The sequence below is a fragment of the Leopardus geoffroyi genome, chromosome C3, assembly GCF_018350155.1.
Source record: "Leopardus geoffroyi isolate Oge1 chromosome C3, O.geoffroyi_Oge1_pat1.0, whole genome shotgun sequence".
In the NCBI taxonomy this organism is placed as follows: Eukaryota; Metazoa; Chordata; class Mammalia; order Carnivora; family Felidae; genus Leopardus; species Leopardus geoffroyi.
In genome coordinates, this window is record NC_059338.1 from 9,258,644 (window position 1) to 9,285,808 (window position 27,165).

Here is a 27,165-nt window from a genome sequence, read left to right on the forward strand (position 1 = left end):
CTTCGGCTCAGGCCATGGCCTCACAGTTGTGAGACTGAGCTCTATGTCAGGCTCCATGTTGAGCGTGGAGCCTGCTTGGGATTCTTTCTCTCCCTCTCTCTCTGCCCCTGCCCTGCTCAAGCACTCTCTCATGCTCTCTCTTTCTCTCAAAATAAATGAAGAAGTAAGCATTAAAGATGATGGCCTTATAATGTTACTGTGTTAAGATGTATGACCATGAATTAATTACGTTAATTTTTAAACAAACACACCAAAGACTACACACATCCATGTGAGTGGCACCTCACCTTAGGAAGCGCACAACCCAATGATGGTGCCATCGCTTAAAATATTTTTAGAATTCATATTTGTGAATTCCTTTCAATAAATGAACCAAATTATATTGGGTACCTGTAATCGCCACTGGGTCTTTTTGCTTTGAGAATGGAATTTATTTTTCAGGGCAAGCCAAAATCATTCAGAACCAAGTCTGGTAAAACAGGTAGATGGTCAGTTTAGGTTCCTGATGACATTCTATCAGCCCACAAGGTCATCTGCCAGACCTCTTTTTCCATAATAGAATAATCTTGGTATGTTTAGGCCAGCGGTTCTCAAACTTTAACGTACATCAGAATCATGCAGAGGGCTCATTAGACCATAGATGGCTGGGCTCCAATTTCTGATTCTTCAAGTATGACTGAGGCCTAAGAATCTGCATTTCTAATAAGCTCTCAAATGATGCTGATGATGCTAGTTCAGGAACCACACTTTGAGAACTACTGCTTTAAAACAGTTATTTTAGGTTTTCCTTGAGACAGAGCCACACTTAATCTTACCAGATGTAAATCATCCCTGCTCTCAGAGAACTTCTTTATTACTTCTCGTACTGGGTTCTGGACACTTCATGGCCTCGTGCCTTCCAGGTATGAAACTGGACATGTGCCCATGGTCCCTACTGATAATGTGTCACTTTTCACCCAGAGCCACAGAGGATGGAGCTAATGTCTGCAGTGGAAGGGGTTCACAGGTGTTTCTGTGATTAGAACTTGAGCTTTGCCCAGTACCCAGGAAAGTCACAGAATATTTGAACTGGAAGGGATATTAATTGTCATCTAGCCTAACTAAGGTCCAACCCCACTCCCCTCATTTGAGAGCTGAGGAAACCAGGTCACCTAGTAACTTCACCCAATGGAACCCAAGTTCAGAGTCACCCAGTAAGTTACAGGACAATTACATAGGATCCATGAGAAAGTATCTGAGTCACCTTCTATTTACAGAGGACAGGATCATGATCTCATCCAACCAGCACCAAATGCAACGTGAGGTAGGCCTAATACAGTGTGTGCCTCCCCCAAAGAAGAAATAGTGTAAATCAGACTACATATTTCTACCCCTTCCATCCCATAATAACTGCAATGGGAAACATCACTATTTACCCCCCTGTGGTGAAGTAGTCTTCATACTTGAGACATAACCCATTGACTTCATCTCCAACGATAAAGCCCTATTTCTAGAAGATGACAGAGGGAGGTGAAGTGAAGGTCAGCTAGAATGCACATCCTTCCACTTCTTTGGTGTAAACATTCACTATTTGTGGTAAATGTCCACATGTCAGCAGAGAAACGGTCAAGAAACCACAACGAGTTGACTTGGCTGAGCCCCAATAGTGTTCTAAGCTTCAGTGCATGTCAACATCTGGTCTCAACCTCATTTCAATCTGGTACCAATTGATGGGATGGCACGGGTGCTTTGGAAGCCACATGCAAGGAAGAGGCTGCTGGGGAGGGTGAAATGGGGAAAGGGGGAGCATGGCGGGAAGAAAGGCTGGAAAACTCAGGGAGGACACAACCTGGGGAAGCCTGACTGTTTTAGTGTCTGCCCACCCTGGAACTGGCTACTTATGATGATGGATCCAGCCTATAAAACTCAGCCATATGGCCCCCAATGCCTTGTTCCATTTGTTCAGCCTCACAGGACCTGCCCCCACCTGTGCCCCTGAAACAATACACAGCCCCTATGGGGGAACTACTAACATCTCCTCCCTTTTTCACAGCCATGTTTTGCCCTTTTCTCCTCCTCCACCAACTCTACTGGAAACCTGCCTTCTCTAGAAAACTACCTCCAACTCACCTACATACCTGCTACCCACCCCGCCCCCACCAGGAAACTTCTAAGTGCAATTCCTTACAGTGAGTTGATTGCATTCTCGAATGTGAGCATTTTATCTTCTGTTCTTAGTGATCAAAAGCAGGTGCTTTATTTCCTTGGTGAGATTCTGCTCATGTTGTTCTTCTCGCTTTCCCAATTTTTCTAGCTCCTCCTGTTCCCCATGGAGTGCTGACTGTTTAGGTACCTGGAAAAGGCAGTCAGGTCAATACTCCTGAAGTGCCCTGCACGTTAGGGCTGAGCCCGTCTAAGAATGCCACTAACAGTTTGGGGAAAGCTTGAAAAGATCCGTCTGGGAAAGGTCTGGAGAGGTGTCTTAAAGAACCCACAAGGTCAGGCGTGCGTGGTTGCTATGGTTACCAGGTCCTGGAGGTCTAGCCACCTCTTTCTGACAAGGTAATCCTCCGTGAAGCAAAAAAGACATTGAGGTGCCCAAATCCAACTCCCCCCAAGAGCTGGGAGAGCACTGACGGTCACATTAGCCAGCTTGTCACAATGTCACAGCATAGTTAGAGATCACCAGGGCTGTGAGGGGAACACACATGGAAAGCCACTTTGTGAATATTTGTTAACATTAGAATGACATTCAGGGCACCTGGGTGGTTCAGTTGGTGGTTCAGCTGAGACTTTGGCTCAGGTCATGATGTGGGTTCAAGCCCCACATCACGCTCTGTGCTGACAGCTCAGAGCCTGGAGCCTGCTTCAGATTCTGTGTCTCCCCCTCTCTCTGCCCCTCCTCCATTCGCATCTCTCTCCCTCTCAAAAATAAATTAAAAAAAAAACATTTTTAAAAATTAAAAAAAAAAAAGATGAGAATGAAATTAAACAATGAAGTCAAAGCCAAACGTTCCTTGTACTGAGTCTCATTCTGTTTTGCTTTGTTTCTGTTTCCTCTTGAACCACAACTAACATCACATCTGTCTGTATGGTTCTTCTGTGCCTGGCAGCCAAGCCCTTGGACGTGAACAAGGCTGGGGCAGTGGGGAAATGAGTGAGCCAGGACCCCATCAAGACCGTTTCCCCTTCCTACCTGAGTCTCAAACGATGGTTTTCCAAGTTCCAGATGGTGATCATGATTGTTAAAAAGCAAGCATTATCCCTGTTAATGAGGATAATAAAACTGCACAATTCATAAGCACCAACAGCATATGGAGCACCCAACAAAACACAGATTTTCCCGGCATTATCAGGAAATGAAGTTTTCCACATCAGTGAATTTTCTAGAAAATTAGGGCTTACCTCTTTAGCGTCCATATTTTTTTCTGAAGATATTAACCATTTGGGATAGAAATATGCGTCAGATCTGTAGTACCCTTTCCTATCTTGCTAAACAGTTTGTCGAACACGACATTCACCATTTTTTTTTTCCTGGATGTCTCACAACGAACATGTGATGCCCATAGAAAGGGTGTGTCTCCCTTTACAACAGTTCTGGGTCTTTACTGGGACAGCCAGCTTCACCTTGGCCTAGAAGCAGGTGTCCACCGGGCTCCCCGCCCTAGGCGGCAAGCACCCTAAGTGAGAGCCAGAGCTTTCTATCCTTAAGCCGGTATCCCCTACAACCTTGCCCTTCAAAAGGTGGTCCCCAGATAGCGAATCAGGAGGTCGTCAGAACCGCAGACTCTCCGGCCCCTTCTCTGACCTGAATGAATTAGATTCTGAATTTTAATAAGACCTTCAGATGATTCGCATGCACATTAAACGCGGAAAACTATTACCCTCCAGCTGTGCGTGCCAGCCTGGCCCTGACCCCTCACTCGTCATCACCTGCAGAGGCCTGTTAGAATCACAGGACACGGGGCCCTGTTTAGATCCCAAAACCAGAATTTCCCCCAGTGAAGCCCAGAAATCTATTTTTATCACACCCCAGGGGCAATTCTGATGTGCATCCATATGGAGTATCCGGCCCCAGATTTTGCTCTCAGGAGACACCCCAGTTTTCTCTCTCCACTCACATTCTTCATTTCAACTCTTCCAAGCAAACCAAACCCACGAACTTTTTGCAAAGCGTTGTAGAGGCCGCCTCAAAACTGTACCATCATTCCTGTAGGTGGGGGGGAGGCGGGACGGTCCACGGCGTCAGGCCCAAGCCTGAAGTTTGGCCGCGTTCTGTCGTCAGTGCTCCAGCCTCATCAGGGACTTTGACCAAACCTCCTGACGAACGCATTCCTGCAGCTCCCCCAGCCTCTCTCGCGGCTCAGGGAGCTTGAGTTTGCGTGGGGAGCTGCCTCCGCAGCCCAGAGCTGCGCACGGCGGCGGCGGGGCGCGCCAGGGTCACGGACACTGGGGCTCCTGCAGACGCGTCCGCGGGGACGTCGCCTCCTGCGCGCCCGCCGGGGTCCCCTCTGCTCCGGGCATCTGGAGCCCGCGGGGAATGCGGCCACCTGAAGCCGGAACCGCCCCGGACCCCAGACCCCACCACCCAGATACCCCCCTCCCCGCGCGAAACCGCTCTCGCCCGTAACACACGTGGTCTTTATTAGTCTTCACTAAACTGAATGGAATTCTTGTCTTTGTGTCTCCTGGGTAGCCTGTCTCCTCCTGCACCAGCGAGCTGACAGGTGTTAGTTCTTTTTGTCTAAGCAGATACGATCCCGTTTCTAATTTTCTGACACGGTGGTTAAGATCTCCGGCTTTACTAAGTGAAAGAAGCCAGACACAAAAGGCCACGTATTGTATGATTGCATTTACATGAAATGTCCCGAAGAGACAAATCCTTAGGGATGGAAAGTGAGTTAGTGATTGCCGGGAGCTGGGGGGGGGGGGGGGGGGGGGGGGGTGGCGATGAAAATAAAATGTGCCATTAGAGAGTGGTGATGATTGTATCATCTTGTAAATATAATAAAAACCACTAATGGTACGCTTTAAAAGATAGAAATGTGAATTATAGCTCAATGTTTAAAAAGATCTGGGGCTTCAGAATCAGACCATCTGAGTTCAAATTCCACCCCTGCTGTATCCCAGCTGTGTTACCTTGGATAAGCTAATTAACCTCTTTGAGACCCAGCTGCATAGTGTATAAGGAAGGACGATAGGGGCGCCTGGGTGGCTCAGCATCTGACTTCGGCTCAGGTCATGATCTCACAGTGTGTGAGTTCGAGCCCTGCGTCAGGCTCTGTGCTGACAGCTCAGAGCCTGGAGCCTGCTTTGGATTCTGTGTCTCCCTCCCTCTCTTCCCTTCCTCTACTCGCATGCGCCTCTCTCTCTCAAAAATAAACATTAAAAAATTTAGGGAAAAAAAAGGATGATAAAAGTGCCTATATCATAGGTTTGTTGTGAGATTAAGTAAGGTAATCTTTGTAATATGCCGGGTGCACTATAATAAGTGCCAATAAATGTTCACGGCTAATTGTGAATCCAACCATTTTCAAATTTCAAAATGCATGAGATGGGGCACCTGGGTGGCTCAGTGCGTTAAGCATCCGACTCTTGGTTTCGGTTCAGGTCATGATCTCACAGTTTCGTGGGTTCGAGCCCCACACAGCCTGCTTGGGATTCTGTTTCCCTCTCTCTCTACCCCTCCTCCACTCTCTCTCTCTCTCTCTCAAAATAAATACACTTTTTTTTTAAATGCATGAGAATCACCTGGGGAGCTTGGTAAAATGAATGCCCCTTAGATTTTCAGATTTATAAGCCTGGAGTGTGGCTCCATAATCAGCATTTTTAATAAGCCTTAACACTGATACAGATGGTCTGGATATGATACTATAATAAATACTGTTCTATACTCTTGAAAAATGGAAAAATTGATACACAAATGTTTTAAGAATTATGTGTTAGCTTCCCACTTAGGATGTAGAAAACTGGAAAGAACATCACTCCTACCATTACACCAAGAAAAAGAAAAGTTGAATAATCTGCAAATTCACCTTTCTTGACCCATCAGAGATCTGGGACTGAAAGACAGTCAGCTAACCCCAAACCCAAGGAAACTACAGGAACCTCCAGAGAGAGACAAATATAAGCACTTGATTATCTGGGGCCAATGCCGCTGGACCCAGATAAGACTAATTCAGCTAAAAATTTCAACAAATTGGCACACCTGTGTGGGTCAGTCTGTTAAGCATCAGACTCTTGATTTTAGCTCAGGTCATGATTTCGTGGTTCATGTGATTGAGCCCCATGTCGGGCTCTGCACTGAGAACATGGAGCCTGCTTGGAATTCTCTCACTCCCTCTCTCTCTCTGTCCCTCTCCAGTTCATGTGCTCTCTCTCTCTCTCTCTCTCTCTCAAAAATAAATATATAAACAAAGAATAAAAATCAACAAAAATTTCAACAAATTGCTAAAGGCTGAGCTTAGACCAGCAAGAGGCTATAGAACCCCTTGGGACACAGACAAAGGCAAATTCACACCCTCTAGCAGGTTTTCCTCCACAGACCTCATTAAGGATACACAAAAAAGATGGAGAATAGGACACGAGTCTTCAGGCAGCATCCTATGCGCTGCAGGCCTGGAAGAAAGAAGTAGCAGGCACTGTGGGAAATGTCTGAAATTCCACTTAGATTCTTATCTCCTATCAAATCTAGCTTGGAAATATTGGCAGAAGGGCAACAAACCCTGTCAATCCTAGGACACTGGTGAAAAGCTATTGTAGCTGGGGAAAGGCAGGGAAGCAGCTCTATAGTCTTGGGAAGGAGCAGGAATATGTTCTGGACCCAGACCTATAGTTAAAGGTAAAGGACAACCACTAAGAAAGCACCACCTCCAAGATGTAGAGACACAAGGCCTGGCTACGATGGAGACTTAATCAGAACATCAGAGAATGCTCCCCATCCCCCACCAGGCTAATAAGCATCTAGTAACTACTGATAGTACTCTACTGCTGAAAGAGGTGCAAAATCATGGTGAGAAACCCCCATGGAAGCACAGGGCAAAAGGAAGATCTACACCCAAAGGTAGAGCAGACACCGTGGGGAGAAAACCTTCCAACAAACCAGCCACCACCCTAAACACCAGAGAAATTTAAAAATTTTTAATGTTTTTATTTATTTTTGAGACAGAGAGAGAGGCAGAGACAGAGGGAGACACAGAATCTGAAGCAGGCTCCTGACTCTGAGCTGTCAGCACAGAGCCTGGCGCAGGACTCAAACTCATGGACCACAAGATCATGACCTAAACTGGTCAGACACTTAACCGGCTGAGCCATCCAGGCGCCCAACACCAAAGGAGTTTAAAACTGTGTTATAATGAAAGTAACCATAGCAACGACAAATCCCAAACTGGTTTCCAACTCTTAATTAGGCTGATTCAACCCTCCACACTAAATGCTAAGAATAGGAAAAAATGTCCATTTTCAGGGGTAACAACTATTTAACTCAATCTCTAATACCCTAGACAAGATGTCTGGCTTTCATCAAAAAATTACAAGGTATGCAAGGAAACAAGAACAACAAAAACATTGTCAAGAGGCAAAGCAATCCATAGAACCAGACTCAGATGTGACACACATGTCAGAACCACCAAACAGGGAATTTTAAATACTTATGATTATTATGGTAAAAGGCTCTAGTGTAAAAAATGAAAAACATACATGATGAGATGGGTAACTTCCACTAAGAGAGAGAAACTGTAAAAAAGAATCAAATGAAAATGCTAGAAATGAAAACCATAGTCACAGAGATAAAGAATGTTTCCAAGGGGCACATCATAGACTTGAAATGAATGAGGGAATTAATAAGTAAGTTTAAAGATAGGTCAATAGAAATTACCCAAAGGAAAACCCAAAGGAAAAAAGAGCCAAAAAAAAAAAAAAAAGGCACCCAAGAACTGTGGGACAATATTGAAGAGTCTAATATGCATATATTTGGGATCCCAGAAGAAGAAAACATGGCAGAAAAATATTTGAAGAAATAATGCACTTAAATTTATCTTCATTTATTCCATTTCCAGTGCTCTTCATTTCTTTGTGTAGATCCAAGAGTCTGTCTGGTATCATTTTTATTTTCTTGAGGAAATTCCTTTAACATTTATTGTACTTCTAAGTTTGCTAAAAGTAAATTAGTTCAGTTTTTATTTGTCCAATGAGATTTTTTTATTTCTTCCTAATCTTCAAAAGATATTTTTGCTGGGTATGGAATTCTGGGTTGACATTTTCTTCTTTCAGAAATGTAAGAATGTTACTCCATTGTCTTCTGGCTTGTATAGTTTGTGATGAGAAGTCTGCCATAACTGTTATCTAAGTGCAACGTGTCTTTTTTTTCTCAGGGGCCTTCAAGAATACCTCTTGGCTTGAGGTGCCTGGGTAGGTCAGTCAGTAAAGCATTCAACTCTTGGTTTCAGTTCAGGTCATGATCTCACAGTTTGTGGGTTTAAGCCCTGTATCAGGCTCTGTGCTAAAGCATGGATCCTCCTTGGGATTCTGTCTCCCTCTCTCTGCCCCTCCCCTGCTTGCTCTCTCTCTCTCTCTCTCTCTCTCTCTCAAAAATAAATAAACATATAAAAAAATAATATCTCTTGGCTTTTAACACTTTGAATGATATGTATAGATGTGTTTGTGTTTTGGTATTTATGCTGTTTGGTGTTCTCTGTTGGTGTTCTCTCAGGTTCTTAGATCTGTGGTTTGGTGTTTTAATTTTGGACCTACCTTTGGTTGTTGGGAGGGTGTAATTTTTAAGCTGAGAACTGACAAATGAGTAGGTCTCAGCCAGAAAAAGAATGGTTGAGAAGGGGGTTTCAGAAAAGAAGATTCTGAACAGATGGAAGAAATAGCATGATTAATGGCCTATAGATGAGAGATCCTCACATTAAAAAAGAAAAAAGTGAATGGGAAGGTATAGCAGATAAGGCTGGAGAGACAGATGATACATTTTGGAAGACTGTGTAACACACATTAACCATCTATTCTTAGGGTAAACATTGAAGGCTTTTAAGCAGAGGAGTGACATAATCAGATTTAAATTCTTAAATTCCTAATTGTCATCCCACCTACTGACAGGAGAGTATATTTGTGCAAAATGTCTTAGATCCAATGGTCTACACATTTCCTTGGATAGAGTCTCAAGCTATGGGCTTTTCTGTCCCATCTTCCTTTGTTACGTCTTCCATCACCTACCACATACCTCCTAGTCTCCCTGCAAAACTTACCTATATTATGGTCCATTCCTTTGAGTCTTGCTAAGTATTTATCAATATCCTCTTTTCTCCATACAGTTATATTATATTTACCAGCCTTCTTTATTATTAGATGTGGCCATGTGCCAGAGTTCTGGCCAATATGAGCAAGAAATAAACTTTTTCCTACATCACTAAGATTTAGGGGTACTTAGTCACAGCATTTAGCCTACTCTGACAAATACATGAAGTAACTATCTAGTTACAAAGAAACTAATGTTTAGATGACTAGTAAATTCCTTGGGTCCATATACTATTTTGTTAAAGTATCATATTTTACCCAGAAGGATTAGAACAGATAAGTAAAAGTTTGTGTATTCTGCAACTCACGCAACATTGAGGGCCTCACACTTTACCAGTCTACCTCTAGGAAGTCCCTGACAACACTCCTGGGATTCATGCTTTTAATTAAGCATGGTGTAGAACAACAGAAAGTGCCTTGATTTTATAGCAGGAAAGCCAATATTCCAGTTCCTATGATCCATGTGGCCTCGTATAAGTTGCTGACCTCTTTGGTGCCCATGTTTTAATCTGTAAAAGCAGGAATAATACCAGGGTAAAGGATGACACCGACAGGATTAAGCAAGGCCACATCTGTGTGGTAGATTGCTACTTCACCTATATCTACAGCCTTTCCTAGGTGATTCTGCAGCTGCTCTAACAAAAAGAATGGAGCACAGTCCCCCACACCTTGACACCGAGTTCAGCCCTGTGACTTCCTCTGGCCAGTATAGGAGTAAATGAGGTCTTGCAAGTTTCCGCTTGCTCTCTTTTGCCTCTTCTATCACCCTCTCTGCCACGGGAGAACATGTCTGGGTTAGCTTGTTGAAAGCTAGGAGACACCCAAGTCACCTCAGCTTGAGGCCATCCTAGATCAACCGACAGCCAGCCAATGTCCAGCTATGTGAGCAAGCCTAGACAAGACCACAAAGCTACAGACATGTGAGCAATAAACACTTGTTGTCGTATGGCACTGACATTGCAGGGCTCTTTGTTATATGGCATCATTGTGGCAACAGATAACCAATAGAGTCTGTGAGATTAAATCCCCACAAACTGTAAAGTACTACACAAATGTAAAGTATTAAAGCTCATGAAAATTATATATATTATATAATTATGTTTATATAATTATATACTGTTTAATTATATATTTATATACTTTGTATATTTGTATGTTATATAGTGATATTATATATATTTATATATTATATATAAATATATATCTTTCTGAGCTTTAATAATTATATAATATATATACATTTTATATATGAATCAAACATAATAATATATTTATATTTTTAATATATTTTAGTATATTATATAGTTACATTGTATATAATTTATGTGTGTGTGTGTGTGTGTGTAGCCAAGGACTCCATTGGTCTATGAGATATTAGAGCCTATTGAAAAAACTCATTAAGTCCTTATTTAGAGAGTCATGGAATCAAAATTTGAGTTTGACAGAACCTTGGAGATTGTCTAATCTACCCTTCTACCTGTGTATGGAGACTCTTCTCCATATTGATTCCCTTTATGGGTACCAACAGATTTGTGTCCTCTAGCCCCTCTATGCTGGGACATCCTTACATCCTTCTCTGTCTCTAGCAATACCTGTGTGGACAACCCAGGAAGCTCTAGGTCCATCCTTCTCACTTGGCCATTCCCCTGTCTTGATGTCTGTGGCTGATGCTCTGGTCATGCTGTGATTTACAATTTTTCCAGATGCCTTCAACATGCAGCCACTTGCCAAAGTAAAAGTTGCTAATGCCATATCATTGATCACATGTTCCTGCATATTGTATTAATCTTAAAGACCCAGCTTAATGCACACAAGGACACCCTCCCTGAGTATCGAAGGGCTGGTCCACAAAAGCTCATAAAATAGGCATCCTCCGGATTTCCAAAGGAATGGAAAGCCACAAGAATAAATTGGAAGAGAAATCGGGCAAGCTGTTTTTTATTTTCTAAAGGAAGGAAGAAATTATTTAGCCTGATTCAGGGCTCTTTCAGGCACCTCACACATTATTATCGCTGAACAAATGCTTATTATTCTTCTTAGCAATGAGGTAAGCCGAGATGGACCTTTTCTTCCCTAAAAGGAATCAGGAGTACTTCCAAGTCCCATTTCTGCATCCTAAATGCTATCTTCACCTTAGCAGCCGAAGGATCTTTTTTTCCTCTAACCTAGAAGGCAGGAGGCAGAGTGCCTGTCTAGAAAAATGACAAATCAGACATGACATACATACAGACCTATTACTTCTGTCATATTTCTCCTCTTAACTTTTCTCAGCAATTAAGGTTTCCATGAGCTTCCCACTCCTTTTCAAATCCTGCTCGTGAGGCAGTTGTAATTAAATTCCCTTGATTTCCCAGTGCTGCTTCTTTGTAAAATAACTCGATCTTAGAAAAGTTCCCTTTCTAAATTTCCCCGCACACCCTTTCCTGACCCGGACTGTGATGGTGTTCGAAATCTTTTCCTTTCTTCTGTATCTAAACTTAGGTCAAGCACTGCATCCTCCAGGAAGCCTTCCCTGATGGCCTAACCCAGCTTCATTTGGATGCCCTCTCTCTGGACTCCCATAACCCTCTCTATATCCCTCTATCCAATTTACCATGCTGTCTTCTAGTCATCAGTATCCTTATTGTCTCCCATGCTTGGCCTGCGCACAGAGGACAGGGTCATGCCTCAGTTGCTTTTCATCCAGGAAGCCAGACTTTCCAGTAGAATTCAGAAAGAGAAAGACTGACCAGTAGCTGATGTACCCTCATGGCAACTATTTCGTTCCCCTTGACAGTATGCTCCACGTGCTGAGCCTAAATCAAACATTGCCTTTGTTCCTGCCTTGTTAGCATCACAAAGATAATTTACCTGGGGGTGAGCATCATGGAATCTTCTGAAATCATCAAACTATCAAATAACTTTTTGCTACCTGGTCTGGGGGCAGATTTATACTAAGCACTATGGGGGGGGAGGGGGGTAGATAATAAGGAAATAGAAAACTAGGTCTCAGACAATAAGAAATATATTATCTAATTGAAGATTCAAATGTATGCATATAAAACACCAACTTTGCATCAGAGAATATGAGTGCAAATAAATTACATACACATTAACAGTGAGAGGAGAAATTCAGAGAGGGAAAGAGTGCAGGAAAAGGAGGAAAGTTGGAAGGGCTTTTGAGGCAGCTTTGCAAACGATGCTGGGGCGCCTGGGTGGCTCAGTCAGTTAAACAACCCGGTCTTAATTTCAGCTCAGGTCATGATCTCACGGTTTGTGAGTTCAAGCACCACGCGGGGCTCTGTGCTGACAGTGAGGAACCTGCTTGGGATTCTCTCTCTCTCTCAGCCCCTCCCCACGCAACCCCGCCCCCTCAAAATGAACAAACAAATATTAAAAAAAAAAAAAAAAAGAAGCTAGACTCAGGTCTTTAAGGAGAGTAGGATCTCAGGAGAGGAGAGAGGACAGGGTGCAGCCTTTGGAAGGAACAACATAAACAAAGGTTCAGAGGCAGGATCTGTGCAGTCTGTTTAGATTTGGAGAATCACGAGTAGACGTGCGTGGCTTGGATGAAGGCCCTTGATGAGGAATAATGGGAAATTAGGTTCCAAAGCCAGACCATATTATCTTGATTTTCCCCCCAATAAAAAGAACCGCCTAAGCACCTACTTTTAAAAGGCCCCATCAAATCCACGTCCTGAACAGGAAATGTGCACTTAGCAGGGAATGTGCAGTGTTACTATAACTCAGCCACCGCCAATTACTCTCTTCAAGAGAACTGTGTTAACTCTTGACTAACCAAAGGGTGTTTCTCTGGTCTGTTCTCCCCCTAATTCAACCAACCAGTACATCTTGTACACCCACTGCTTCCTGCTCTCTGTACGAAACTCCCTAAATCACTCAAAAATGAAGGAGACAGAACTCCTAACTTCAAAGAATGTATTTTCGTCTTATTTTCCTTCTTCCACTCTTCTCTCTCTGCTACCAGTTTTTAGGGACAGTATCCTCTTAGGGGCTCCATCAGACTCCAGACCTCCTGTAATTAAACACATTTGAAACATGCTGGTAGGTTTGAAAAGAGAGGAAAGAAGAAAGCAAGTCAATAAATAATTTGGAGGTGAAATGCTTACATCTGGAGAGCCTTCCTTAGGATGTTAGGTCTTCAGCTAGCCTCTCCTCTCAGTGATTAAGAATTGGCTCTCTAGGGGCGCCTGGGTGGCGCAGTCGGTTAAGCGTCCGACTTCAGCCAGGTCACGATCTCGCGGTCCGGGAGTTCGAGCCCCGCGTCGGGCTCTGGGCTGATGGCTCAGAGCCTGGAGCCTGTTTCCGATTCTGTGTCTCCCTCTCTCTCTGCCCCTCCCCCGTTCATGCTCTGTCTCTCTCTGTCCCAAAAATAAATAAACGTTGAAAAAAAAAAAAATTAAAAAAAAAAAAAAAAGAATTGGCTCTCTATCTGCCAGCAACCTTCTTTTGTATCTCCCTTCGATGAGAAATAAGAGATCTCTCTTCTTGTCTAAATGAGGAGAGGAAATCGTGGCCATGCCAAGATAACACAGTCCAACTCGCCCTTCTGAGTCTGACTTCGACCAGCCCCAGGCCAGCTCCAAAACAACACAGCATGGCTGGAAAACCCTCCCTCTCAACATGCCAGGCCATGTGTCTCCTATCATTCAAATAATTCCTGAAATCCCAACCGCTCTGTGGTCCTTCAGGACTCCAGAGACAAATAACTGTTTCCCCTCATCAGACACTACTCATGAAAGGCTTTGGCCACTTTCCCTGATGGATCAGCACCCCCACCCCAATATAGAATGAATTCTCCTTTGCTCCGTACCCATAAACATATGGGTCCTTGAATCATACTTATTATAAACAGCCTACGTTTGAACTCCTCTGTGGCACCCTACAACCTCTCTGTGGGTCCAGTAGTCTTGGGTTTGTTGGGATCTTCGGAGCCAGCCCTGTCAGTGTTGTTTTCATAAGTGGACTGGAACAAGACCAGACCAAACAAGCATTCACACATGATTTTCTCACTTAAAAACAACTGCAAAAACCAACACTCCTATGGCATTTATAAAATGTTTTCATATCCATGACCTGTTTTCTTCTTCAACCTAACCCTGCGAAGTAGGATTTCCTTTACCCTCTGTGAATAAAGAAATGGATGTTAAAACAGATTAAGTAACTTGCCTTGGGTCAATAAGTGGGGCCCAGAAAACTATTTTGAATGAGCTCCTTCTAGATTCTTCACCTGACACCATAAAACAAAATAAATATTGGACAGATTAAAGACTTAACAAATAAAACTATGAACAAAAGGGAAAAAAAATGAAGATTTTGCCTGATCTCTGGATGAAGAAAGATTTTTTTTAGGCATAAAAACACTGGAAGAAATCAAAAAAAGGAAACATTAGATTAGTCTACATAAAAATGTAAAAACTTTTGGGGCACCTGGGTGGTTCAGTCGGTTGAGCATCCCACTCTCGATTTCGGCTCAAGTCGTGATCCTGGGGTCCTGGGATTGAGCCCTGCATCAGGCTTTGCACTGGGTGTGGATCCTGCTTGAGATTCTCTCTTCCTCTCCCTTTGCCCCTCCCTAGCTCACTCTTGCTCTCTAAAAAAAAGAATAGTAATAATAATAATAATAATAATAATAATAAATATTTTTTTAAAATGTAAAATTTTATATGTCCCAAAGCCAAATAAAAAGCCAACAGCCATCTGAGGAGAAACTGTCTGAAAACTAGATAGGCTCCTATGAAGCAGCCTTGCTCAGTCACCGTCTGGGGCCAGTTCTAGAAAACTAGGACTTTGCTTCAAAAGCTGAGGCCAATTCCGAAGCAGCTCACCAGCTCTCTAGCAAAGGGACATTCGAGTGGCATATATCACAATCTGCACAGAAAAAAAGCCTGGAAACTCATCAAAAGGTGAATAGTGCCTATGGAATTATGCATTACTTTTACTTTCTTCTTCATACTTTTCTGTACTTTCCATGTTTTTGCAAAACACATCATAATTGGGGGGAAAAAAGGTTTTATACTCAGAAAAAACAGAGTTTTATTTTAAAATGAGGATTATCAAAGGATTTTTGTTTTCCCTAATCATTCTCAGTCTTATCACCACACATCTTCTGAGAGTGATGTCTCTAATATATTCGTAGTTTGCTTAGAAACATCTGAGTTAGGACATTATTTTCAGAACAAAATAAAGCTTGAAATTACATGTATCCACACAGAACACTGTTTTTGGTTTGCTCTCTGAAGCCTTTGCTTCCTTGAAGGTTTATGAAAAACTTTCTGGGGTGGGGGATGCTCCCGGGTGGCTCAGTTAGTTAAGCCCCCGACTCTTGATTTTGGCTCAGGTCGTGATCTCACAGTTCATGAGTTCATCCCCTCATCGGGCTCCGCACTGACCGCATGGAGCCTGCTTGGGACTCTTTCTCTCCCTCTGTGTCTCCCCAACTTGCACTCTCTCTCTCACACACAAAATAAATAAGTGAGCTTTAAAAAATTTTTTTTGCCGATTTGCTTCTCCTAACAACTGCATTGGAAGGAAGAAGGAGAAGCAGGTGGGAGGAAGGGAGTTCCCACGTAGCATCTGCACCAGGCAGGGTGGGGCAGGGGGTTTACACCACCACGCCACCTGTGACAAGTGTTTTTTGTCATGTGGGGATATCAAGGTTCAGAGTCAAGTACTGTAAGAGCTGGAGACAGGATTCACTCCAGGTCAGCTTGGCCCCAAATCTTTGCTCATTCATTTACACCTCATGGCCTCCAATCAAGAGCTATGTTCACATCGTGCAGCTCAGCCAATTTGGGGGAGTTGACCACTGGAAGTGCCTGGGCACGCCACAGGCAGTTCTGCCAAGCATGGACTGAGAGTCAAGAGATTGTGTCCTAACATCAGCTGTGTCCAAAGGGCCACGTGACCTTGGACAAGTTTGCTTTCTTGCCCACAGAAGCAGTGGCTGGGACTAGTGGTTTCAAAAGGGCTTTCCTTCTCTTAAACTCTGACTCCCTAATAGTCATTTATACGTGTGAAAATGGTGCTCTCCACAAGCCAGTGCTGTTTGTTCTGCTTCAAGGGCACAATTCTCTAAACAGGTCCCTATGATGGCCTTATCAAGGACCACTGCCAAGCTCTTTCACTATGGCACTGTTTACCCACAGAAAACTGGTAACAATCTAAACATCAATGGAGAGAGAACTAAAATAAGCTATGGCATGGGGGCACCTGCGTGGCTCAGTCGGTTAAGCGTCCAACTTCAACTCAGGTCCTGATCTCATGGTTCTTGAGTTTGAGCGTGCATCAGGCTCTGTGTTGTCAGCAAGGGGCCCAACTGTTCCCTTCTCTCTACCCCTCCCCTACTCTCTCTCTCTCTTTCTCTCTCTCTCTCTCTCTCTCAAAAATAAACATTAAAACACGAACGCGCACACGCATGCACACACACACACTCTCTGGAGCTTTTATACGGGGCACCACAGAAAAGGCTGGGTCACATAATTCATTCCTTGAAAAAATCTCTATAACATCCTAACACACACTATTAACTGACCATGTAATGCCATCAACTTAATTTCCTCCAACAAGAGTAATGCAGGACCTACTATAAGCTAGATAGTATATGAATCTCCACATTCATATAAGGCATTCTACATATTCATGTAATGAATTGGTCTTTGGGCCCCAAGGTTCTCTCAGTCTGGGAGGGGGGTGGGTGCGGAATGCATAATTATGGTACATTATAATGAGAATTGTCATACAGGTACAAAGTCCAAGAAAGCCTAGGGTAATTCTGTCTGGAGGAATCTAAAGAGGCCCAGCATTTAACCTGGATGTGGAATTTGAAGTGGGTACCTACAGAGTGAGCGGGACCTCGTAAAGTCACAAGAGGACAAGACAGAGGACCCAAAGGGTATATAATATAGAGAGAACTGGCACACTGCAGGGGCCAGCGGGGGCCAGCAGGCACCTATGAGGCTAGGGAGTAGCAAATGAGCTGGGGAAAGGAGGCTGGGTCAGGCCCTGAGGGTCGGGAACACCATCTGTACACAGGACAATGGTGAGCCATTAGAAGTTTCCGCGCAGAGGAACAGAGCAATTAGAAGGCTTTCCTGACAAAGACAGATCACTCTGGAGGCTGTGTGGCCAGCAGATTAATAGGTATCTGGGTCTGGGTAGATTTAATGGCCCTGAATATTTAACTAAGTGAGTTTCCTAAACACGAAAAGTATGATACATTTTAATGCGTTTCTGTCTCTCTCTCTATGGAAACTAATCTTAATTTTCTCAGAAATCTGAGTTCAAGAAGGTATCTCACCTGTTTATCTTCAAAGGAAACAAGTCAAGGGTTTACTCTGAGTATTAAATGTGCATCTTTATAGGTTTAAGTCTTAATTAAATAGCAGTGGGATCCATACGCAGGTTACTGAAAGTGTAAATACCTGGAAAGAAGGGGGGAAAAATATTTGAAATTTGTCATGTTGAAGTATTGTTATTAAAAGAACAGAAAACTGTTAAAAACCAACTCATTGTACCCTGCTGTCTGTTCAGGCTGCTGTAACAAAATGCCACAGCCCGGGCGTCTTGTAAACAACAGAAATTTATTTCTCACAGTTCTGGGAGCTGGAAGTCCAAGGTCAAGGTGCTGGCATGACTGAGCGAGGGCCCTTTTCTGGGTCTCCAACTTCTTGTATCCTCACAGGGCAGAAGGGGTTGGGAGCTCTCTGGGGTCCTCCGTTATGAGGCATTAATCACATTCATGAGGCTTTATCTTCACAACCTAACCTCCCCCCAGAGGCCTCACCTCCTAATACCATCACACTGGCCTTTAAGATTCAACCATAGCACCTGGGTTCCATTTACTGCATGTAAATTCATACGTTCAATTACGAAAAAAGTCTGTGGAGGAAACAGGATCCAGTCTACACCCTTGTCCCTCCACACCTGCTACCTCCCACCCCCTCCCCATCCCCGTCACATATATGAGCAACACCCAACACCAGCGCTGTAACCCAGTTCTGCCATTGTGGTTTAGCTGACTCCAAAACTTTAAAGAAAGTCAGCCCTAAAGCACTAAAATTGGGGTAACCACTCAGGACAGCAGGACAAGTAGAAAAGGAAGCAATCTCAGTAGAGTCAAAAACAGGGGTGGACCCTGCACCATACATATCAGCGTAAGCAGTAAGTTGGGCATGTATTCGTTCAGAAACCAGAGAGCACCCAGTATATGCCCAGCGCTGGCCCAGGCACTGGGACTGGTGAGAAATCGGAAACAGCACTTTTCCTCAAGAAAACTCTGTCTCTTTTGATGCTTCCTGCAATTCTCTAACTGCTTAAGTTGTTCGGAGGAGGAAACTGAGGTTCAGAGATGCTAATGCACTTCTCAAGACCAGGATGCCATGTGGGGGGATTGAGAATGAGGCAGGAAGACTGGGTGAGAGTTGAGCACTGAGTCACTGACTCTGAGCACAAGCGCAGGAGAGCACCTGTTGTAAAAGAAGTCCCCAAGTCTAGGGGCCAAATTTACACACAGGGACCCCAGATGAGGGGGCAGACCGCTGCCTAGGCAGGAAGCATTGCAAACCATTATGTGCCCCCTAAGACCATGTTAGCTTTAAAAGTGTGTGCACATGGGTGCACACACGCACATGGACCGACTTCCTAACTCCTGTCAAGATATCCAGTCAAGGCAGCTTATAGAATGCACTGCTGGAGGCACACAGACCTGGGTGCAAATCCCAGCTCTTCTGCTCAACAACGTGTCAAGCTACTTAACCTTGCCCTGTGTTACTAAGCCTTATCTCAGGGGGCTGCAGTGGGGAGGGGGAATTCTAGAAGAAATGATGCATGGAATGTGCTTAGCAGAGTACCTGGCATTCAGTGCCAATCAGGAAAAGTGAACTGTGACACTTCCCACTCAAGAAGACCCAAAGCAAAAATGTGATCTGTTCTCACAAACGGGTTCCTTCTGCACCTGGTCTCTCTACCTGCATGACTCCTACCCACTGGCGGAAACCGGACACCGCTCTCTCTTCCACTTGTCACACGGCCGCCCTTCCCCCTTTCTCTGCCATCTTGACCATCACAGCTAGCACTTCCGGTGTGATTCTACATTCAAAGATACTAAGCCAAGCATTTTACAAGATCTTTAATTGGGCAGCGAAACCCTCACGAGGAAGGTACTATCATTATCTCTGCTTTGCATCTGGGGAAACTGAGACTTGAGTTAAGAAACTTGCCCAAGATCAGAGTGCCTGGGTGGCTCAATCGGTTAAGTGACCGACTTCGGCTCATGATCTGACGGTTTATGAGTTCGAGCCCTGGGTCGGGCTCTGTGCTAACAGCTCAGAGCCTGGAACCCACCTTGGATTCTGTGTCTCCCTCTCTCTCTGCTCCTCCCCTGCTCACACTCTGTCTCTCTCTCTCCTTCAAAAACAAACAAACATTCAAAAAAATTAAAAAAAAAAAAAAAAAAGAAAGAAAGAAACTTGCCCAAGATCACACAGCTATTTTGTGAGAGAGATCACATTTTATAGACCGTTTATTCCAAAGCCCAAACGCTGAACTATTACACTGTGTTGCCTCCCAACGAACCAGTCACTACCTTAGCCTGGTGCATTCTCCCTGTGGCTTCCTGTCACTGTACTGCAAACACATCCTGCTCTACTCGAGCCCAGAGGGCTCTGTGGGTTTTGGAAAGTGGTATGGACCACTGAATTCCCCATCAGCCTCAGAATGCCAGGCTGATGGGGAATATGACCAACACAGTGTCTCTGAGTCTGAGAAAGGGTGTTGTTCAGCTGGGAGCCACCCTGGCGGGGAGGGTGGGCAGGCGGCATGGAGGCCGAGGAGGAAGGCAGTCCATGAGTCTAGGTGTGAGGTACAAAGGGCCTGAGGCGAGGGGTGGGGGTGGGAATGAAAAGGCTGCATGCGACAGACATTACCTCACCAGGCACAAATACTCCCAAGGCTGGAGCTTTAATAATTCTGTTACTAGGGCAACAGCAAAAGAATCTATCTCGGAGAGAACCCAGCGCGGCCCGTTTTTACACAGAAGCATGGCGGCTGTAAGCTGGGTTCTCTCTGAGATAGGGGTGAAGGCAAGTGGCCAAATGACACAGCAAGCCGCATGCACCAGGATTTTCCCTGAGGTTTTTCTAACCTTTCCATCCTTCCTAGTTTGGGAAGTGGAGAGACATTTATCCGAAGCAAGCTCTCCAGGAAGGTAGACGGCGTGATCCATGAAGCAGGGGCTATTTGAGCCCCACGACAGGTTAGTGAGCCTGCCTCTGATACTTGGACACTTGGGGTCTGGTGGAGAAGGGCTCAGGTTGAGAGTCAGCCTGGAGACAGAAGCGAAAGCATTTATCACAACGTTAACCAGTCGCTCAGCTACCTGCCTTCCCCTTGCTTGGCACCACTGGGACTCTGGCCAGGCCTTAAGGGTGTCTTCTTCAGTCTGTCCAGGAAGTAAAGAGCTGGGAAGACCCTCCTGGGGGAGTGAGTTCATGGGCTCTGATCAGAAATACAGACGCTCCTTGTAAGACACACGGTAGAGTAAGCTTTCTTCCCAGGAGCTCTGTGGTCCTCCCCCCATTGTCCTTCTGGGAGTATGGCAATGACACACCCACATGACTCCATTGACCTCTGACAGCAGCCCTTCCAAAAACCCAAGAGCCCAAGCACCTGGGTGGCTCAGTCAGTTGAGCGTCGGACTTCAGGTCACGACCTCACAGTTCATAAGTTCAAGCCCCGCATTGGGTTCACCGCTGTCAGCACAGAGCCCACTTCAGATCCTCTGTCCCCCTCTCTCTCTGCCCTTCCCCGGCATGTGCTCTCTCAAAAATAAATAAAACATTAACAAAAAACAAAAAACAGCCTTTCAAAGATGCTGGGAAAACTCTTGAGACCTTCTTACCTGCCTCCCTCAGGATTCATGCTCTCCTTTTCAATTTCTATGCCAAATGCCAACTTGGCCCCTCTATGTGACACCCTGTGGGGACACCCTTCACCTTGCCCATGGCATTTGTCTCTACCTCCCACATGACATATTTTCTTGAAAATCTGTGTGCGAGGAACGCTGAAGGAGAGACAGGACTCAATTTCCCTCAGTCTTCCTCCTAACCACCCAGAGCCTCTGTGAAGTACAGATCCCCCCCGAGAGACCACCAAAGGCTTCCACTGCTTTAGAATTTCAGTGTCAAAGGTTGTTCTGAAGGGCAAGAAGGAGGTGGGTAGCCATGCTGGATTATGGAGAGATTTCCACGATAGTGGCTCTGCCCCTTCTGGGGCTTTGATAAAGTATGAAATGCCCAGTGGTCTGCCCAATGGATACAGCATGTTCCAGATGGCCTTGGAAGGAATTCCTCGTTACAGAAATATGGGTCACCTCAGGCATCGACGAGTCAACGGTTGCTGGCTTTGCCATTCATTCTTTGAGCTTAGGAAAGTTGTTTTTCTATTCAGCTTCCTTGCCTGCAAAAGGAAGAAAATTATACAAAACAATCTCAAAGGTTAATGTAAGTCTTTAAAGCTGAAAAGGTTGTAAGCCTTCTGAAAGACAAGGAACCCCAAAGTGTAAATAGATCACATAACAACAGTGGTTTGAGCTGGTCTGGAGTTAATGTACCATTTAGTGCCTCGGAGGGGCACTTTTATAGTACATTTATTCCATGGAGCCTGTAAAAACAATAATGAGCATTTTGAGGCATTTGCGTAAGTGGTGGTGGTCTGGCTTAGTAACTAAGAGCTTGCACTCAGGAATAAAACTTTTTGGACCCAATCCTGCCTTCATCACTCATCAGCTCTGTAGCCTTGGACAAATGGCCCCTCTTAGAGCTTCTTTTTCTTCATTTATAAGATAGGGTCATGCCACATGACTCACTGCATTGCTGTGAGAATCACATACCTGACAGGGTGAATAGTAAAGGGTAGTTGGTAGGTTATATTAAATGATACTCAATCTTTATAGCAATCCTGGAGAAGCATCATTTGGCATCCCTATTTTATCAAAAAGAAACATGTCCATAGAAGCTGAAGTGTTTGCCTGAAGTCACTCGGCAAGGAGTTTCTCCTTCCAAAGCTCATACCACAACACAGGTGTCTCTCCCATGGTCTGCTCCCAAATCAATGGGCTCAGACAAAGTCGCAGTGCGGGTTTCAGGCATAATGACTACTACACCTATAAGCCTAGCCTTGGGCGTTAGTATATAAGTCTGTTATAAGCTGAGAAGGTGATCCAATCCCCCCAAAACGGTATGCAATTCCAAGGCTTCCCTTAGATTCCTCTAGATAATAAATACTACATAAATGTATAATGTAGGGGGAGCCTGAAAACAAAGACATCCCTGGGGAACACAGCAATTGCAGTGATTTCCTCTGGCCTACACTCTTGTAAAGGTCCAATCTCCTGACCAGGGACTCAGGCAACCTGAAGGAGAAAGACAAAAATAGTTCACACCAGGTGGTACTAAAAACAGACCCAAGGCTCACAGCTAGCTAGCTAGATAGCTAATAGATAAATGATAGATAGATAGATAGATAGATAGATAGACAACAGATAAATAACAATAGATAGGTAGGTAGGTAGGTAGATAGATAGCTATGATAGATATAGATAATAGATAAATGATAGATGATAGGTATAGATAGATAACAAATCAATTATAGATAGATAGATATAGATAACAGATAAATTATAGTCAGATGACAGAGGAGAGATAGATAGATATGATAGGTAGATAGGTAGGTAGATACATAGATATGATAGATATAGATAGATAATAGATAAGATAGATGATAGATATAGACAGATAACAGATAAATTATAGATAGATTATAAATGATAGATGATATACATAGATAGATAGATAGATAGATAGATAGATAGATAGATATAGATGATAGGTGGATGGATGGATGGATAGATAGATATAGAGATGATACATGAATAGATGACAGATAAAGATATAGATGATAGATGATAGATAGATAGATAGATAGATATGACAGGTAGATGGATAGATGGATGCATGCATGGATGGATAGATATAGAGATGATAGATGAATAGATGACAGGTAAAGATATAGATGATAGATATGATAGATAGATAGATAGATAGATAGATAGATAGATAGATAGATATAGATGATAGGTAGATGGATGGATGGATGGGTGCATGGATGGATGGATGGATACAGAGATGATAGATGAATAGATGACAGATAAAGATATAGATAATAGATATGATAGATGATAGATGGATGGATAGATAGGTAGAGATAAATCTATCTATAGGTAGACAGACAGACAGACATATTTGGCCCTTAGGCCCCACCTTCCTGGCATATATTAGGACTTCTTTTCTCTTCCAGGCTGTCTTTCCTGTTCATCATCAATCTGTTTTCCGTGGGACTTGCCCCCAGCCCCATACCTGCCTCGACGGCCCTGCTGAATAGGACACAAGCATTGTCAGAAGTCTGGAGTGACCTGGATGCCATAAGCAGCTTTGACATCAAAGTCCTTAGCATTCTGCATTCGTTAGACCTGCACCCACTGAATTCCTGGCCCAGGAAGCAGAACAGAGAACTGACTGCTACGCCGCTAGGTTGCTAACCCTGTGGAGAGTCCTGAGTTGAACACATGAGCAGTCTTAACTGAATAAAATGGCACCGGCATTTCTTTCTATTTTTCTCCTGAGCAAATACAAGTATGCCAAAATTATATTGCCCCCAGCCCTTGCTCCCGGGCGTCGGATGGAACAGGCACTGGCTAACATTTACAAACTGTTTGCCCTGTGCCGGGCACCGTGCAGTCGCTGGAATCTGTCCTGGTGCTCGGGTCTTAAGGCTTCAAGCATCTGTCCTTCCCCTGCACAGACTGGCTCTTGATGGAACCTTACACTTGGGCGGGTGCTCAGAGAGCATCCCGCCTTGTTCTATAGAAAGGAAACCAAGGCCCCGGGAGGGGATGGAAATCAAGGGTCCTGGCTGTATCCACTTTGCTCTACCCTCCCCCACCCTTGCCTTTTTATAACATCAAGGACTGTGCCCACCTGTCTTTTGGATCATGAGAGTCTGTTGGGAGGCACACTGGCACTCGAGAGGGATCGGTAAGCGGGAAGCTGTCTCTGTCAGATACAGCTAAAAATAGGAGCCGGCCCGAGAGCAGCCTCAGCTAGTGAGTGTGCACTGAGACCAGGTGCTCCTCACCGAGTTCACCTGATACCCACCAGTGCTACTGGAAGGACAGCCACCCCGGCCACCTCAGGGGCAGAGGTGGGCTCAGCAAACAGCTGTAGACACTAAGGGCAACCCAGCTGCTTCTGAAGCTGGGGCGAGCAGACTCTATTTCTGCAGCCACCTGACCACGTGGGGCCACAGGGGGTCATCAGAAGGAACAGAAAGGCTCTTCTCTTGGCCCGCCCCTAGTGGCTCCCTGTGGGGCCTGAAATCTTCCCATGATGTAGGAATTCAGCAGTCCTAAGGAGGGTTGGAAATTCTCTCGTTCACCTCCCTCAATATACAGATGAGAAAAATAAAGCACGGAGACATTAAGCAACTCTGCCAAGGGCAAACAGCCTAGTCCAGAACTTCCCAGAGCAGGATCCCTGAGATAAGAGTCTCGTAGATGTTCTTTGAAGAGAAATTGTCTTAAAGGTTCTGAGATCAGGTAGTTGGGAAAGGCCGCATTCTCTATTCTTTGTCTCGTACACTCATTCTCTATCTAACAAATATTTACTCAGTCTCAAAACGAGGACCACGTTTGAGGGATCTGGTCTAACCTGGCAGAGCTGGAACCAGCCTACGGGCGTGCAGACTTCAGGACCACAAAGCACACAGCTACCCCAGGCCAAGGACTATTTCTCGATTTAACCATTCATGAGGCTTTGCTAAAATGGCAATGCTCCGGAGAGAGAGAGAGAGAGAGACATAACTGACTGGCGTCCCTGATAACTTTTAATGCACTTTGTTTGTCCGAGGCTTTTCCAAGTGAGAGCACTTGCAATCATATGGCCAAACAACAAAGCCTGAGCCAGAGGCTGCTGCCTTGAGAAAGTGCATCCACATGCGGCGGCTAGAAATTAAATGCGTAAACCTGGACACGCTAGCTCCCCTGAAAGGAAGAGTCAGAAAGAAGGAGAGAGGCAGAAAAATCACTCCACAAGCTTTGGCAAACCAGTCAGCCATCATCTCTCCCCAAAAGGAAATGGATGGGGGCACCTGGGTGGCTCAGTCAGTTAAGCAGCCAACTCTGGATTTCAGCTCAGGTCATGATCTCATGGTTCATGAGTTCGAGCCCTGCTTTGGGCTCTGTGCTGACCCTGTGGAGCCTGCTTGGGATTCTCTGTCTCCCTCTCTCTCTGCCCCTCCCCCACTCATGCCCTCTCTCTCCCTCTCCCTCTCTCTCTAAAAATAAATGAATACGCTTAAAAAAAAAAAAAAAAAGCAAACCCAGCCCACTGGGAAGGAATGTGGCATTCCTACCACACCCCCTCCAAACCACACCCTCAACTTGTCTTGGCCTCCAGGGGAAGCCATCGCCCCAGAAATTAATTCTTCCCCATATATAGCCTTCACAGGCAAAATTCCTCTCCCAGGCAATCATGTAAGGTCTGGCAAGGAACTTTTTTTTTTTTTTTAATTATAAGGAAAGGGTGGCTCCCCCATCAATAAAATCCTTCTTCAATTAGTTCAACCATCCTTTGGGTCATTATTTTAAGTGTTTGAAATTTCTACTTAAATAAGGTCACTTTCAATTTGGTAAACACTCCTAAGTCATCATCTTAATTCACGGCCAGTCACCCTAGGAATGCTGAGTAAGTAAACATAATCAAGCATTAGCTAACCAGCCACAAATCCACTTGAGTTTATTAATTTCTCTCTTGGCAGAGAAACACAAAAAGGGACCAAACCATCAGAGACATTCACGCATCATTCATTCAATAAATATTTATTACACACCAGGTGCCAGGCACTATGCTAAGCTAAATATAAGTGGCATTATTTTATGAATATTCACAGCTAGGTTACCTATGAAATCCTATTTTCCCCCAAAACATAAATTTTCATTCCTGAGGTGCTTTTTCTTCATTTCTGCCCAATATGCCTTCCTCCGTGGAGTAGATAATGCATCCTAACTCTTCAGCTTCCAGATCCTCTATCCCTCCCTCCAAAAGACCCTCTTTCCCATCATCCCTCAAACAGTTAATGACTATAAACTCTCACGAGAAACTCTAGAGAGGCACTCGCTACTTTAAAAGTCCCAGGAGAATAGTAAGGGTAAGAAATAGTTCATATCCTCGCACTCAGATATTTTCTCATACATTTGAGTTTTGTGTTAAGGGGAGTAGCTTATACTTGCTCTAAAGGTTTTTGAAAATACTAGCGCACATGTATTCCAAATGCAGAAAGGGTTGTACGCGCACTAGGAATGCAATCTTAAGAGCACCACCTCATCAGAGGAATTCCCTTCCCTCATTCGAAGGAGGCTCCCCTTTCCTCTCCCACCAAGAACTGGCACCTGTCCGAATCCATTCCCCAAGGAAAAGACCCACTCTGAGAACTGACCTTAAACAAGTCACTTTGCTCCTCAGTATAGAAGGGAGCTGGGCTGAACACCGCCAAGGTCCCTCTTAGGTTAGATCCCTAACCTAATCCTCTACTACACCTCCCTGGGAACTGGTACACACACACACACACACACACACACACACACACACACACACACACCGTGAACCGGCCCCCCACCCCCATGCTGCAGGGCCCTGATTCCCCCGGGGAAAGCCAGCTTACCGAGACACACAAAACACCCCCACACCACCCAGAAGGAGAGGCGGGACTCTCCCTCCCTCAGCCAGGCAGTCTCCTGAGGCTGCTGACATCACAAAGGTGTCAACTGGCAAC

At 44.6% G+C, this 27,165-nt stretch overlaps 3 long non-coding RNA genes across 3 annotated transcripts in view; all 3 read right to left on the reverse strand.

Moving 5' to 3' along the window:
* LOC123586347 overlaps nucleotides 1-14,752 on the reverse strand; it is a 61,276-nt gene extending 46,524 nt beyond the window's left edge. Inside the window, exons 1-2 of the long non-coding RNA XR_006706760.1 lie at nucleotides 14,710-14,752; nucleotides 2,168-2,332 (exon numbers count right to left, since the gene is read on the reverse strand). This is a non-coding gene — a long non-coding RNA (uncharacterized LOC123586347). The remainder of the gene's footprint in view (nucleotides 1-2,167; nucleotides 2,333-14,709) is intronic.
* LOC123586348 lies at nucleotides 13,184-13,462 on the reverse strand. Its single transcript, XR_006706761.1, has 2 exons — nucleotides 13,389-13,462; nucleotides 13,184-13,294 (listed from the first exon to the last, which is right to left on the reverse strand). It is a non-coding gene; the product is annotated as an uncharacterized LOC123586348 (long non-coding RNA).
* Nucleotides 14,753-17,432: 2,680 nt separating the features above from the next.
* On the reverse strand, nucleotides 17,433-27,140 carry LOC123586349. Its single transcript, XR_006706762.1, has 4 exons — nucleotides 27,055-27,140; nucleotides 21,650-21,735; nucleotides 20,423-20,603; nucleotides 17,433-17,702 (listed from the first exon to the last, which is right to left on the reverse strand). It is a non-coding gene; the product is annotated as an uncharacterized LOC123586349 (long non-coding RNA).
* Between the last annotated feature and the right edge of the window lie 25 nt (nucleotides 27,141-27,165).